Below are 16,096 nucleotides of genomic sequence, written 5' to 3'. Positions count from 1 at the left end.
TCCACTGACTGATAACAACCACACCCAGGTGGAGCTTTCATTATCCACACCTAGAACTGTGCTAAACCAACTTAGTTATCACACACCCTTAATCCCAATATCACACCCTAATCCAGCACTGCACACATGACCATGCACCTCCTCAAAACTCCACCTATGAGCACATGAGGCTTTAAGGGGACACCTAGATACAAGTCATAACATATACTTTTTAAAAGACTGCAAAGATACAGGATGCAAAGATACTTAGAGTTACCCACCTAAAGTGTTCTTACAACAGAGCATGAGGAGTGGGTAGTCAAGGCACCAGAGCAAGAGCCCTCTGGGGCCTCAGGGAGAGGATTGAAGCTGAAACTTTCAAGGATTATGAGTGAACTTTGGGACCAAATGGGCCGTTGCATGGTAAAGAAACATCAACCAAATAAGAGAAGACAGATTTATCAGACCATGATTGGGGAATCACTGATTTTTGTCCATCTGACTCACATAGACTTTGGGGAATGGTAGGTAAATTGAAGACCTGGACATGACCAATGGAGGCAAAAGAATTTAATAGCATGCCAAGTACAGCAAGCATGTCAGTGGTCTGAAGTAAAGACTTCAGCCCACCTTCCAGAGGCTGGGCTGGAGCTTTTCAGCTTTGGGTCGGAAGGCAGAGCTTGGACTAAGAATGTAACGAGTGACAGAATGAGGACATTAGTTCACTTTAAACCTAGAATAGAAGTTAGGCTGCTGAGGTTGGGGGATTTTAGCTAACATTTCAGCCTTTTGTTATAAGTTGAAAAAATAATCATAAAGAATAAAATTTAAAAATTGGGAAAGGGTTTCTGGGACAAGGAAAGAAAAATTGGAAATGGACCAGGCCATTGTATTTTTTTTTTTTTGGCTACATTCTGCTGTGTTAGGGCATTGCTTAGGATTATGTTTTCCTTCTGAGATGTTTGTTGGTGTCTGGGATTTTTGAGTAGAAGGATATCCATTAGGCATTGAGACATTTTGGACAATTTGTATGAAATGCATCATGGTGTGGAACTGGAATGGTCTCACTGATTATGGGTCTTGATTAGATGTTGTGAAATTTTATTGAGGCTTTCCTGCAGGTCCTGTGATAAACTTTGGAATAAGGTAGAGAAGTAGTCAGTTTTTCACCCTGGTACGTACTTCGGTCAGTATCTTTAATGTTTTTAGAAGGGGGATTAGAAGGACTGCGGTTTTTTGGCAGAAGTGATCAGTGATGGGGAAGGGGAGAGATTGATTTTGGGAGGGAAATTCATATTGGAGGACATATTGGCTAAGGTATGTGCCCTTGTTTAATTAGTGCACAGGTGGAATTGCTGGGCACAAAGGAAAAGCATTCCTGATTGGAAAAGGCAAGTCATGAGATGTAGAGAGAAGAGTTACTGTGAAGTATAGCTCCTTAGAATTGAAGGGCTTGGCTCACTTTTCCAGATCAAGATAGAATCAGTCAAGAAGGCCTCCATTATGGGTTGAATTGATAAAGAATTATTGAAAGGTGTGATATTAATGAAATTTCATGGGAAGAACTTACAGGGAATACGTGTAATTATGTCTGGGGAAGAGATTGACATTGTATGTAGTGCAGTAAAATGGGAGGGGTTAAGTGGACTTTCTCTTTGTTTCAGGTATGATGTTGTAATTGGCTTGATGAAACTGATAGTCTTGGGGGCTCTTGATAATTATGTTTAATTGCATAGAGAAGTTTCTTGCATGAAGAGACTGTTAAGTGTTGGCACATGGTAAATGTAAAGAGGGACTTGATACAAGAGCAAAATGTCAAGGGTCCTAGGACCAATAATTGTGGGTAGTTGTAGGCAATTTAGAGAAGTTAGTGAAATATTTCCAAAAGAGTTTTGTGGCCCTATCTGCCAAGGGTGTTAGGTATGATTTAAGGTGGGTCTTTTGATCTTTTGAAGACTGGGTCTATGTCCTTTTGGATCCTTTTGTAGAGCATGCTTTGTCTCAGTGTTTACTGAGGTTGATTTGGAGATGAGGATTGCCATGTAAACTGAGGATGATAGAGACAGACACAGCTTGAAATCTTGGACTGCAGAGGGATTTTTCCAGTTTAAAATGTTAAAGGTGAGACTGAGGCAGTGCAATAATGTTGAGATAGAAGTAAATTTTTATGGGTGTAGTATTATTGACAAAAAGAAGAGGGGGGTTATGAAGACTGGGTAAATCATGATGATTTTGAAGGTGAATGAATTGAGAACCAATGGTATAGATGGGCTTCTAGTTAGGTGGAGAGGTTATCCAAAAAAAATCTATAAAATCTCCATTTGGTAATTATCTTAGTTACTTTTCTCTCATTACTGAGACAAAATACCCAACAATCACAAGTTAAAGGAGGCAAAGTTTATTTAGCTCACAAGTTTCTGGAGATTCAGTCCATAATTGACTGGGTCCAATGCAGGGTAGCTTGGCAGAGAGGCATTCCAGAGAAGAAATAGTTCATGGCAGCAAAAGACAGCAAAACCAACAAGCAAAGAGGAGCAAAAGCAAACCTCTTCCCATCTCTTATATTGTATGCAGACTATCCGCCCTAGAGCGGGTGTAGCACTCACACCCATAATACCAGCACTGGACCATGAATCAGGAGATTTCATTGGTAGTTCATAGGTTTTGGGCTAGAGAAGAGGTTCCATGTGTATTTTATTTTTCAGGCTTAATTTGGAATGTTGTAAAGAGAATTTTGGGTTTAAGAAATCTAGCCAAGAAGAGTTTGTGGATAGCAGTTGGAGTCCCCATATAGCTTATGGGTTAAGGAGATATTGTGTCATATTAGGAAAGGAAATGAGATCTTTGAGGGTAACTTTTATACTAGTATGGTAAGTGATCAAGGAGTGTTTAGTGTCTCATGATGAAATTGGCTTGTTGGAATAGAATGTGAGGTAAGGTTTCTATAATCTCATTTGATAAGGGAGGTCAGCCAAAGAAAAGAGTAGCTAAGGTTGGTAAGTTTTGGATGATAATGGTGATGTAATTTTGAATGTATGTCTTGTCACATTAATAGGGTAGGATAAGGTGAGAGTGTGAGAAATGAATGTGTGAAAATTGTTGTTTATTAATGTGTAAAACACAGCCTTGGTACAGCAGGGTTTGGAGATAAGGCCATCAACCTCCACGACAGAGACAGATGAGGGGATGAAAAGTCCCACACATTTCTGTTAAACCCAGTATGTTGCTCCCATATCCAAAAGAAAAGAGATATTACCTGCTACTTTTAGACAAACCTTGGTTTCTGTTTTGGTATTAAAGATCACAAGTGTTTTAGAATTGCGGTTTACTTAATTGTAAGTAGCAAATCCCAGGAGACTGGAAAAGGACATATTAGAGTTGGCTTCGAATTTGGAATGCTCAGTCCCATTCCCAGAGACTCAGGGAAATCTGACTATTTATCTCTTTACTTCAGAGGGGGAAAAGATGGTTTTTATATTTACTTGTATCTTGTGCTGTTTTTAGTCCCCATTAAAGTGACTTCCCAGTAAGTATGGGGCAGAAATGTGTTATCAAAGAATTTGGGGTGCTGAGAATTTTAATTCTTTTGTTACTATATATTTTTCCTGATAAAGCAAAGTGAAATCATTAACAATTGATGAAATAATCACATCTATAACTGCTTCAAGCTGAGTGAGGAAATTGTTAGTGACCATTTTTGAGTTTGATGATCATCAGAGGTAGGGTGACTGAGTTTAGAGTTGAGTCCTAAACTGGACAATAATATCTATATATCTATCTTATTTATTTTTAAAGATAAAGTATGAAAACACATTAACAAACAAACAGACATAAACAAAACAACACCCAAACAGTAGAAGCAATACAGAGTTTCAAACAAGGTGATGGGATATTAACAATAGTTGTTGTATGACATATTGTTATCTTCAAATTTGTTACTCAGTTAAACAAATATAGGCATGTGAGATTGATAAAGCAATTAAACATTAACTGTTCCTTTCAGTACAGCAACAGAAGTTGGGAGTACAACTCTCTCAATTATCCTGAGTGTGTGTGTGTGTGTGTGTGTGTGTGTGTGTATTTTCCTTCTTTCTTTCTCTCTTTTCCCTCATCCTAGTTATTCCCTCCCTTAGAGTAGTTTCTTTCCCTTTCACAATATCTATTATAACTTTCAGATTTTATTTACTGTTTCAGGTTCCTACACTAGTGAGACAATATAGTATTTATACATGAGGGTCTGATTTATTTCACTTATGAGTATGGACTCCCCTTGCATCCATTTACCTGTGAAAGCCTCAAGTTTATCTTTCTTTGTAACTGAGTAATATTCCATTATGTAAAAATACCACAACTTTTTTATCCATTCCTCAGTTGATGTGTATTTGTGTTGCTTCCACAATATAGCTATTACAAATTGCAGTGCCATAAAAATGGGTGCACATGTATCACCGTGGTATGATGTTTGTAGTTCTTCTGCAAATATCCAAAAGGGAAATAGCTAGTTGAATGGGACCTCTAGTTTTAGTTTAATGAAGAATCTCCAGACTGATTTCCACAGGGGTTGCACCAATCTACACTCACACCAACAGTGGGAAAGTATTCCATTTACCCACACAGCTTCTCCAGCATTTGTTATTGGATGATTTCATGATGGTAGCCATTCTCTCTGGGGTGAGATGAAATCTCAGTTTTGTTTTAATTTGCATTTCTTGAATGACTAATGATGTTGAACATTTTTTTCATTTATCTATTTGCCATTTGTATTTCTTCATCTGAGAAGTATGTATTCATCTCAGATTCCCATTTTTGGATTGGGTCTTTGAATTTGGGGGGGGGTGATATTTTTAGTTCTTTATATGTTCTGGATACAAGTACTTTGTCTAAGGGATAGTTGGCAAAATTTTTTTCCCAATTTGTGTTTTTTTTTCTTACTCTGTTGGTGATTTCTCTAGATTTGCAAATACTTTTCAATAAGATAAGATCCCAGTTGTTCTTTGATTTATTTCCTGACCAGTTTGGTTTTTATTCATGAAGTCTCTGTTTAACCTATGTGTTAAAGATTTTTGCCTACTTTCTCTTCCAGTAGATTTAGTGTTTCTGTTTAAATATTTAAATATTTGATCCATTTTGGTTTGAATTTAGTGCATGGTGTTAGACATGGGTCTAGATTCAGTCTTTTGAATGTGCTGAGCCAGTTTTTCCAGCACCATTTATGAAAGAGGCTTTCTTTTTTAAAAATTTATTTTAAAATAAAAGAAGGAAAACATTTAAAAACAGACAACCATTTTCAAAATAGCAAAAGAACAATATGGAGTTACAAATAAAGTTGCAGGAAATTAACAATGCTTGTTGTATTACGTATTGAAAACTTCTAAATGGTTTCTCAGGAAAACAAATAGACATACAAGATTGATCAATCAAGTAATCAATAACTGTTTCTTTCAGCAGAGCAATAGAAGACAGTAACTAAACTATGTTAGCTGTCCTGTATATACATACATATATAATTCCCCCTTCTTTCCCTTCTCTTTTCCCACACCCCAGTTGTGATTTACTTTTGAGCATTTTCTTTTCGTTTCACAATGTCTTTCATAGCTCTTAGTTTTTATTCACTCTTTCAGGTCTTACACTCGGGAGATAATACAGTGCTTACACATGCAGGTCTGATTTATTTCACTTATGAGTATAGTCTCTAGTTGTGAACATTTACTTCTAAAACTCCTGAGTTTATCTTTATTTATAGCTGAGTAATATTTCATTATATAAAAGTACCATAATTTTTTTATGCAATCCTCAGTGGATGGACATTTGGGTTGCTTCCACAATTTAGGAATTACAAATTGTGCTGCTATGAGCAAAGGTGCACATATGTCACTGTGATATGATGTTTTTAGATCTTCTGGGAAAATACCCAGCAGGGGGATAGCTGGGTTGAATGGGACCTCTAGACCTAGTTTTCTGAGGAGTCTCCAAACTGATTTCCACAGTGCTTTCACCAGTCTGCATTCTCAGCAACAGTGGAGAAGGGTTCCTATTTCACCACATCTTCACCAGCATTTGTTATTGGTTGATTTCTTAATGCTAGCCATTCTTACTGGGGTGAGATGAAATCTCAATGTTGTTTTAATTTGCATTTCTCAAATGACTAGTGAAGTTGAACATTTTCTCATGTAGTTATTTGCCGTTTGTATTTCTTTATCTGAGAAGTGTGTATTTATCTCAAGCTGCCCATTTTTGGATTAGGTCTTTGAATTTGGGTGGATCTGATGTTTTTTGATGCTTTATATGTTCTAGGTAGAAGACCTTTGTCTGAGGGACAGTCAGCTAAAATTTTTTCCCAATTTGTGGGTTTTCTTTTTACTCTGCTGGCGATTTCTTTAGATGTACAGAAATTTTTCAGTAGGATGAGATCCCAGTTGTTGATTCTTTGAAGTATTTCACATGCAGTTTGTTTTTTGTTCATGAACTCTCTGCCTACACCTATGTCTTCAAGATTTTTAACTACTTTTTCTTGGAATAAATGTAATGTTTCTGTTTTAATATTCAGATCTGTGATGCATTTTGACTTGGGTTTGGTGCATGGTGATAGACTTGGGTCTATATTCAGTCTTTGGCAGGAGGCAAGCCAATTTTCACAACACCACTTATTAAAGAGGCTATCATTCTTCCAGTGAGTTTGATTGGCCCCTTTATCAAAGATTAGGTGGCTGAGAGTACTTGTGGTTGTGTCCATTTCTTCCAGTCTGTTCCATTGACCTCCAGGTCTGTTTTTTAGCCAGTACCATGTTGATTTTATTACAGTAGCTTGGTACTATATTTTCAGGTCAGGAATTGTGATTCCACCTGACTTGTCCTTGTTGCCCAGGATTGCTTTTGCTATTCTGGGTCTTTTCTTGGTCCAGATGAATTTAAGGAGTGTTTTCTCTGGATCTGTGAGGTATGCTAATGGTAGTTTAATGGGAATTGCATTGAATCTGTACAGCAAGTTTAGTAGTATGTCCATTTTCCCAATGTTGATTCTTCCTATCTATGAGCAAGGGATACTTTTCCATTTACTGAAATCCTCTTTGGTCTCTTTTTTCAGAGTACTCTAGTTTTCATTGAATAGATCTTTTACTTCTTTTGCTAGATTGACTCCTAAATATTTCTATATTTTGGATGCTATTGTGAATCGTATGGTTTCCTTAATTTCTCTCTCAGTCTGTTCCTTGATTGTTTATAGGAATGCTATTGATTTTTGGGTGTTGACTTTGTTTCTGGCTACACTGCTGAATTTGTTGATTAACTGAAAGAGTCTTGTTGTGGAGTTTTTGGGGTCTTCCATGTAAAGCATCATGTAATTTGCAAGTAGTGATTGTTTTACTTCTCCTTATTCCTTTTATTTCTCTCTCTTGTCTAATTTCTCTGGCTAGTGGTTCCAGAACTATATTGAACAGGAGCGATGACAGCAGACATCCTTGTCTTGTTCCTGATTTTAAAGTAAAAACTTTCAGTTTTTGTCCATTTAGTATGATGTTGACTGATGGTTTGTCATAGATGGCTTTATCAGGTTGAGGTAAAGAAAATCTATTCCTATTTTCTGCAGAGTTTTTGTCATGAATGCATGCTGGATTTTTTTGAAAGCCTTTTCTGCATCTATTGAGATGATCATTTGGTTTTCATCTCTGACTCTACTGATATGGTGTGTAACAATTATTGATTTGCGAAGATTGAATCATCTCTGCATTCCTGGAATGAATCCCACTTGGTCATGGTATACGATTTTCTTGATGATTTGCTGCATTCTATTTGCCAGTATTTTATTGAGTTTCTTTGCATCTATATTCATTAGGGAGATTTGTCTGTAGTTCTCTTTCTTGGTTGGGTCTTTTTTGGCTTTGGTAGGTGAAAAATACTTTCCTCCAGAAATGAGTTAGGGAGAATTGTTTCCTTTTGAAATTCATTGAATAGTTAGAGGAGTGTTAGTATTAAATCTCTAAATTTCTTGTAAAAATCGCTGTGAATACATCCGCACCTGGGCTTTTCTTTGTTGGCAAGTTTTTAATCACATTTTCAATCTCATTTATTAATATTGGGTTGTTCAGGATTTTTATATCTTCTTGACTCAGCCTTAGTAAGTTGTACATATCTAGGAATCTGTCCATTTCTTCTGAGTTTTCTATCCTATGGGAGTAAAGATTTTCAAAGTAGGTATTAATGATCCCCTGAATTTCTGCAAAATCTGTAGTAATTTCATCCTTTTCATTCCTTATTGCATGAATTTGAGTTCTTTCCTCTCCTTTTGGATAAGATTGGCTAGAGGTTTACCAATTTTATTTATTCTTTCAAAGAACCAACTGTTTGATGCATTTATTTTTTGTAGAGTTTTCTTTATCTCAATTTCATTAATTTCTTCCCTGATCTTTATAATCTCCTCACTTCTTTGGGCCTTGGGCTTCACTTGTTCTTCTTTTTCTAAAACGTTGAGATGCAGCACTCAGCTATTTATTTGTTCTCTTTCTGTTTTCCTGATGTGTGACTTCGCTGCTATAAATTTCCCTCTGAGGACTGCTTTCATTGTATCCCACAGATTCCAGTAAGTTGTATTTACATTTTTGTTTGTTTATAGGCATTTTGTAAGTTCTTTAATTTCTTCTGTAACCCATTGTTTGTTAAGGAGGTTGTTATTTAATTTCCAAGTATTTATGGAGTTTCTGGAGTTCCTTTTGTCATTCATTTCCAATTTCATTGCTCTGTGGTCAAATAATATGCATGGCATAATTTCAGTGCTTTTGCATTTAGGTAGGCATGCTCTATGGGCTAGAATGTGGTCTATTTTAGAGAAAGTCCCATATGCACAGTAGAAAAATGTGTATTCTGATGTTTTGGGGTGGAACACTCTGTATATATCTACTATCTACACTCTTTATATATCTATATATCTCAGCTTTGGTGCAGTTCTATTGTTTCTTTGCTGATTTTTTTGTTTTGTCCAGTTGACCTATCTCTTTGTGTCAAAGGGGTGTTGTTGTCCCCTATTAGAATAGTGGTATTAATTGTATGGGCTTTCATGTCTGTTAAGATTTGCTGTATATAGTTTCATGCTCCAATATTTGGTGCATATGTGTTTATGATTCTTATGTCTTCCTCTTTCAGTTTTTCCATAATAACTATGTAGTGACCTTCTTTATCTCTTTTGATTATTGTTGGTTTGAAGTTTATATTGTCTGCAGACTTAATAGCTACACCTGCTTTTTTTCTGGGTTCCTTTTTCATGGAATATTCTTTTCAATCCTTTTACTTTCAGTCTATGGATTTACACTTGAGTGAAATATATTTCCTGTATATAGCATATCATTGGATTTTGTTTCCTAATCCAGTCTGCTGGTCTGTTTCTTTTGACTGGGGAATTGAGGCCATTTACATTTTTTGTTATAACCAATATGTGTTGACTTATCATTGTCATGTTATTTACTTCCTGCTGATTTCCTGCTTTTTCTACATGTTTAATTGCTTACTTTGCTTGAGGGTCCTTTTCTACTGTTGTTCTTATAATTGAGCTCAGATTCTTCTATGACTAGAATATATTTTGGTTAGGTTTGCAATGATGGTTTGGCACTCATGAAATTCAATTGCTCTTTGTCATGGAAATATTGTATTTCTCCATTGAATTTAAGGGATAGTTTGGCTGGGTACATCAGTCTTGGTTGAAAGTTATTTTGTCTTAGGACCTGTAATACTTTGGTCCAAGCTCTTCTTGATTGGATCATTTTTGTTGAGAAGTCTGCTGTGATTCTGATGGGCTTTCCTTTATAGGTAATCTGTTTCTTTTCTCTAGCAGCTTTTAATATTCTGCTCTTTTGCTGGAGATCTGGGAACTTGGCTATGATACGTTTTAGTGTAGTTTTATTTTGATTATGCCTAGCTGGATTTCTGTATGCCTCATTTATCTGTATATCAAGTTCTGTTTTCATGCCTGGGAAATTTTCTGTTCTTATTTCTGCAAATATCCTTTTTATGTCGTTTGTGTTGCCTCCTGCTATTTCATTGACTCCTATTAGTTGTACATTATTCCTCTTTACCTCATCTTACAGGTGTTGAATTGATTTTTCCAGGTTCCTTATTGATTTTAGAGATCCTTTCTTTCACAATCACTAGCTGCCATTCTGTCTTCAAAATCTGAAATTCTATCTTTGACTTCATTCAAGAAGTTTTGGCACATTTCAGTGGAAGCTTTAATTTCCTGAATATCTCTCTGAATCTGGTTCATGTGTTCTAATTCATTTCTATATTTTTCATATAACATTTCCATCCATTGCCCATGTTCTTCTATTTTTTTATATGCTTCTTCTTTAGATGTGCTGAGCATTTCTTTCACTATTATTGTCATTTCATTTTTTGCCTGAGAAATTATTTCTGATCTGATATCTTCTATGGTGTGATGGAGCTGTTTCTTTACTTCCATTGAAATCATTTCAGCAATTTCAGCTGTGTGTTTAGCAAGTTCTCCTATGTCAGTGTCTCCTGGACTTGTTCTGAATGGAGTGGAGTTCTGAGATTATGTTTTAGTTCTTCTTCTTGTCATGTTTGATACTGGATGCAGAAAGCTCACTCTCCCTCTTCCCTGGCAGCTCAGCAAAGGCTGCTAGTGTCCCTAGTTTTCCTGGTGGTCAGGCTTGCCCCTCAGTGTCTGCTGAGATTCATTACTTAGTCTGGGATTTTCTGGCAGATCATGAAGTGTATCTAGTTATTGCAGGCCTCAGATGCGGACTGTGATATCAGCTGATGGCAGATCGTCTGATGCAGTGATCTGTTGCTGTTCAGGGCATGTGTATGACCTGGATTCGGGTTGCACTGGTGGTACAATCCTGGTGCAGTGAGCCTGTGTCCCCAGGAAGTTCAGGGTACAGGCAAAACCCAGACATGAAGTTCAGGGTCAAAAGTTTGTGGACCACCTGATTCTGTGTCTCCAGTCAGTTCAGGACGTGCGCAGGAGCCAGACACAGGCCTGACCAACAGCGATCACAGACTGGCTATGTTTGTGTCCTCTAGGTGGTTGGGGCACAAGTAAAGCACAAACTAAAACCATGGTACCACCAGCTTGTGGAGCACCTGTACACTTGGTGCAGGGCATGTGCAGGGAGGGCCCACACATGAACCCCAGTGAAAACAATTCAGTGAGTGAGGATCTCAAGGCTGGCTTTCTTCCAGTGATCTTGTTTGGCCCCTTTGTAAAAGATTACGTGGCTGAGTGTGTTTGTGGTTGTGGTTGCGCCTTCCAGTCTGTTTTATTGATCCTCAGGTCTGTTTTTTTCCAATACCATGCTGATTTTCTCACAGTGGCTTTATACTATAATTTCAGTCAGGGACTGTGATGTCACCAGACTTGCCTTTGTTGCCCAGGATTGATTTTCCTATTCTGGGTCACTTCTGGTTCCAGATGATTATGAGGAATGCTTTCTGTAGATCTGTGAGATATACTAATGGTGTTTTGTTTTTTTTTTTTTTTTTGGTTTTTCTCCGGTGCCGGGAACCGAACTCACGACCTTGCGCTTGCCAGGCAGGTGCTTTTGCCGCTGAGCTAGATCCCCAGCCCCACTAATGGTGTTTTAATTGGGATTACATTGAATCTGCAGAACAATTTTGGGAGTATTGCCATTTTCAAAATATTGCTTCTTCCAATGCATGTGCAAGAAATATCTTTCCATTTTCTGAAATCTTCTTCAATCTCCTTTTTCAGAGAACTGTAGTTTTCAATGTAAAGATCTTTCACTTTTTTATTAGATTGATTCCTAAGTATTTCAATATTTTGGATGCTATTGTGAAAGGTATGGTTTCCCTAATTTCTCTTTGAGAGTATTTGTTTTTTCTGTATAGTAATGTTATTGATTTTTGAGTATTAACTTTGTATCCTGCTATGTTACTAAATTTGTTGATTAATTCTAAGGGTCTTCAGGTGGAGTTTTTGGGGTCTCCCATGTACAGAATCACGTCATCTGCAAATAATGATTATCTCACTTCTTCCTTTCCTATCCTCATTCCTTTTATATCTCTCTCTTGTCTGATTACTCTGGCTAGTGTTTCAAAAACTATGTTGAATAAAAGTGGTGACAGTGGACATCCTTGTCTTATTCCTGATTTTAAAGTGAAAGCTTCCAGTTTTTTCCATTTAGTATGATGTTGGTTGTTAGTTTGTCATAGATGTCTTTGATCAGATTGATGTAAAGACCATCTATTCCACTTTCTGTAGGGTCTTTATCATAAATGCATGCTGGACTCTGACAAAAGCTTTTAATGCATCTATTGAGATGATCATATGGTTTTTGCCTTTGGCTCTGTTGATATGGTGTATTACATTAACTGGTTTGCATACATTGAACCATACTTGCATCCCTGAGATGAATCCCACTTGGTCATGGTGTATAACTACTTGTTGATTTGCTGCATTCTATTTGCTAGTATTTTATTGAGTATCTCTGCATCTATATTCATTAGGGAGATTTGTCTGTAGTTCTCTTTCTTGGCTCCTTCTTTCCCTGGTTTTGTTATCAGTATAATACTTGCCCCAGAAATGAGTTAGGGAGAATTGCTTCCTTTCCAATTTCATTGAAGAGTTTGAGGAGTGTTGGTATTAAATCTTTTCTGAATTTCTTGTAAAATTCTGCTATGAATCCATCAGGACCTGGGCTTTTCTTTGTTGGTAAGTTTTTAATCACGCTTTCAATCTCATTAATTGATATTGGGCTGTTCAGGACTGTAATGGCAGTGGGGCTGTGGGTTGCCTGCTTTCTACATTTTTTGTTATAACTGATATGTGTTGACTTATCATTATCATGTTATTTACTTGCTGTTGGTTTCCTACTTTTACTCTCTGTTTAATTGCTTTCTCTGCTAGGTGGTTACTTTTTATTGTTTTTCTTGAAACTGTAGTTATTTTATTTCTTTCTAGAGTATCTTTTATTACCCTTTGTAGTATTGACTTGATGCTCATGAAGTTCTTCAGTTGTTCTTTGTCATGGAAATATTTTGTTTCTCCATTAAATTTGAAGGATAGTTTTGCAGGATACAACAGTCTGGAATGGAAGTTGTTTTGTTGTAGGACCTGGAATACTTCACTCCAAGCTCTTCTTGATTTGATGGTTTGTGTTGAGAAATCTGCCATGTTTCTGATGGGCTTTCTTTTATAGGTGATCTGTTTCTTTTCTGTAACAGTTTTTAATATTCTATTCTTTTGCTGGATTTTGGGATCTTGATTATTATATGTCTGGGTGTAGTTTTATTTTGGTTATAACTTGTTGAAATTCTATATGCCTCACTTAACTGTTTGCCAAATTCTTTTTCTGTACTTGGGAAATTTTCTGCTATTACTTCTGCAAAAGTCTTATGCCATTTGTGTTGGCTCCTTCTATTTAACTGATGCCTATCAATCTTACATTGTTTCTCTTTTCATCATCTTGTAGCTGTTGGATTGTTATATCCTGGTTACTTGTAATTTTTAAGAGGTCGTTCCTTCCACGATTGTTAGCTGCATTGCTGTCTTCAAGATCTTAAAGTCTATCTTTGGCTTCATTCAATTGGTTTTGCCAATTTTTTTGGAGGTTTTGGTTTCCTGGATATCTGTATGAATCTGTTTCATGCATTTTAATTCTTTTCTATATTGTTCATTTAATGTTTCTGTTATTTTTCTATGTTCATCTTTTTTTATATATGTCCTCTTTAGACATGCTGAGCAATTTTTTCATGATTGTTGTCATTTCATTTTTTACCTGAGAGATTATTTCTGATCTGATTTCTTCTATGGCCTTATGGACTTGTTTTTTTTACTTCAGTTGTGATCTTTTCAGAGATTTCAGGTGTGTTACTTCCAAGTTCTGTATGTTGATATATCCTGGACTTGTTCTGCTTGGTGTGGAGTTCTGAGATTGCATGTTTGTCCTTTGTTTTGTCATTGTGGATATCAGAGGTAAAATGCTGGGCCTCACCCTCCCTGGGCAGCTCACTGGAAAGTCTGTAGGGCCCCTAGATTTACTGGTTGTCAGGCTTACCCCATGATGGTTACAGGTGTCCCACCATGTCCAAGATCCCCAGGCAGTTTCTGGAATGCACAGCTCAAATGAGTGCCCTGATGGCAATGGAGTGCTGGCCTTTGGGACCAGGATCCCCAGGTGGTTGGCTGAGGATACCCAGCTTCAGCCTGACCCACAATGTCATTGGAATGTGTGGTGCTGGACTGGGGTCCTCAGGCAGCTGATGGAGCCTACCTGTCTCTTCAGGGCCTCAGGGACAACAGAAAATATAAGCAGGACTTGGAACACCTGTCTGAGTTCCCCTGGCAGATAACTAAGAGCTCCTGGGCCTTCTGGGGCTTCAGGTGTGATCCAAAATGTCCCTGGAGTATAAGGCACCAGTCCTAGTTACCTCGGCAACTGTGTAATGGTGCCCTGAACTCAGATGTGACTCTCAAAGTCCATAGAGTGAGAGGCATTGGTACGAGTTCCCTGGGCTGCTTGCTGCTGGTGACCCAGACTAATGCATGCCCTGCAATCAATAATATCTAATTTTTTTGGTAGGCTCAGTGTTAGTCTGAAGCCTATTATTGAGAACTGTAGGATTCCAAAAAAAAATAAACTAGATAAGAGAGTTTTACAAACATGAAGGAAAGAGAATTTCTGTGGTACCTCAGTTCACAAACTCAATTCTGTCCATGATTCTGTCTGCAAAGTGAAGTGGATGAGAACCAAATCAAATTTTCTCTTAAGGTCAACATTATATAGAATCATTGAATTTAATTCAGTTTTCATCCAGCTTGGTTTGTGACCAGAATTATGGAAAGGACAAAGTTTGTGAAGCAATATATCACTGTATTTAAGAATAGTATTGGGCTGGGGATTTAGCTCAGCGGCCTAGTGCCTGCCTGGCAAGCACAAGCTCATGAATTCAATTCTCAGTACTGGAAAAAAAACAACAACAAAGAATAGTCTTTGGTGATCACTTTTATCAAGAAAAATTTGAAAGCTACATCCAAATAAAGTCTTTTGTGATAGTTATAATAAGTCCTGGGTAAGACCTGTTCCTTATAACCTCTTGGCTCTAATGTTTGGTAGGGTTGACATAAGTAACTGCATTTTTATTTTGACAGCTTTCATGGTTTTAAGGGGCATAAAAGTGGGTACAACATACTCAGTCCGTACTTTTCTAAGGAGATTATATACATTAGCATAATGGTAGAAAGCTATGAGTTTCAGTAGCTGTGCCTGGGGGATACAGAAAGCAATCTTTATGTTCACGCACTTGGCACAATGAAAGACAAGTTGTGTTGGTCTAAATTTTATCTGGGGCTATCTGCAGGCCAGAATTAGTCAACTACTGCTTGGCTACACAGCAACATTTCCTGCAAGTATCCTTCTGAGCTAGTAGAAAAAGAATATCATCTATATAGTATATAATCAGAGCATTTGGGAATCTTTTCTGCAATAAGTCTAAAGGTTTATTAACATAATATTGGCAGAGCATTGGACTATTTAGCATTCCTTGAGGGAGAACTTTCCAATGGTATCTTTTTACTGGCTCCTGCTTATTAAAACTAGGTACAGTAAATGCCAATTTTTCTCTATCTGCCAGTTGTAATGGAATGGTAAAAAAATAATCCTTAAGGTCTATAACAATTAACTTCCAATTCTTAGGTGTCATGACAGGAGTGGGTAATCCAGACTGTAATGGACCCATAGGTCGAATAACTTGATTAATTTTTCTAAGATCTGTGAGTATTCTCCATTTATCTGATTTCTTTTTAATAACAAATACAGGGGAATTCCAAGGGCTAGTAGATTCCTCAATATGTCCTTCTGACAAGTGCTTTTGTATTAATGATCTTAGGGCTTCTAATTTTTCTTTTGGAAAAGGCCATTGCTCAACCCAAATTGGCTTACTAGTAAGCAATTTTAAAGGTAAAGCGAAACTGTTTTTTACAGTGGCCTCTGTCCTAAAATTTTTTTTTATTTTAAAGAATAAAAGAAGGATAACATAATAATAGGGGGGACTTAGCAAATTACAGACAAAATGGTAGGAAATTATCAATGGTTATTGTTTTACATATTATTATCTACAAAATAGTTTCTCAGGAAAACAAATAGACAAA

At 37.0% G+C, this 16,096-nt stretch overlaps 1 pseudogene; it reads left to right on the top strand.

Moving 5' to 3' along the window:
- Window positions 1-366: 366 nt before the first annotated feature.
- The window catches only part of LOC102008438, a 34,167-nt pseudogene continuing 18,437 nt past the window's right edge, over window positions 367-16,096 (top strand).

The sequence above is a fragment of the Chinchilla lanigera genome, unplaced genomic scaffold (assembly GCF_000276665.1).
Source record: "Chinchilla lanigera isolate Chin_1 unplaced genomic scaffold, ChiLan1.0 scaffold00102, whole genome shotgun sequence".
NCBI classification, from domain to species: Eukaryota; Metazoa; Chordata; class Mammalia; order Rodentia; family Chinchillidae; genus Chinchilla; species Chinchilla lanigera.
This window is presented reverse-complemented; position numbering and strand designations above follow the sequence as displayed.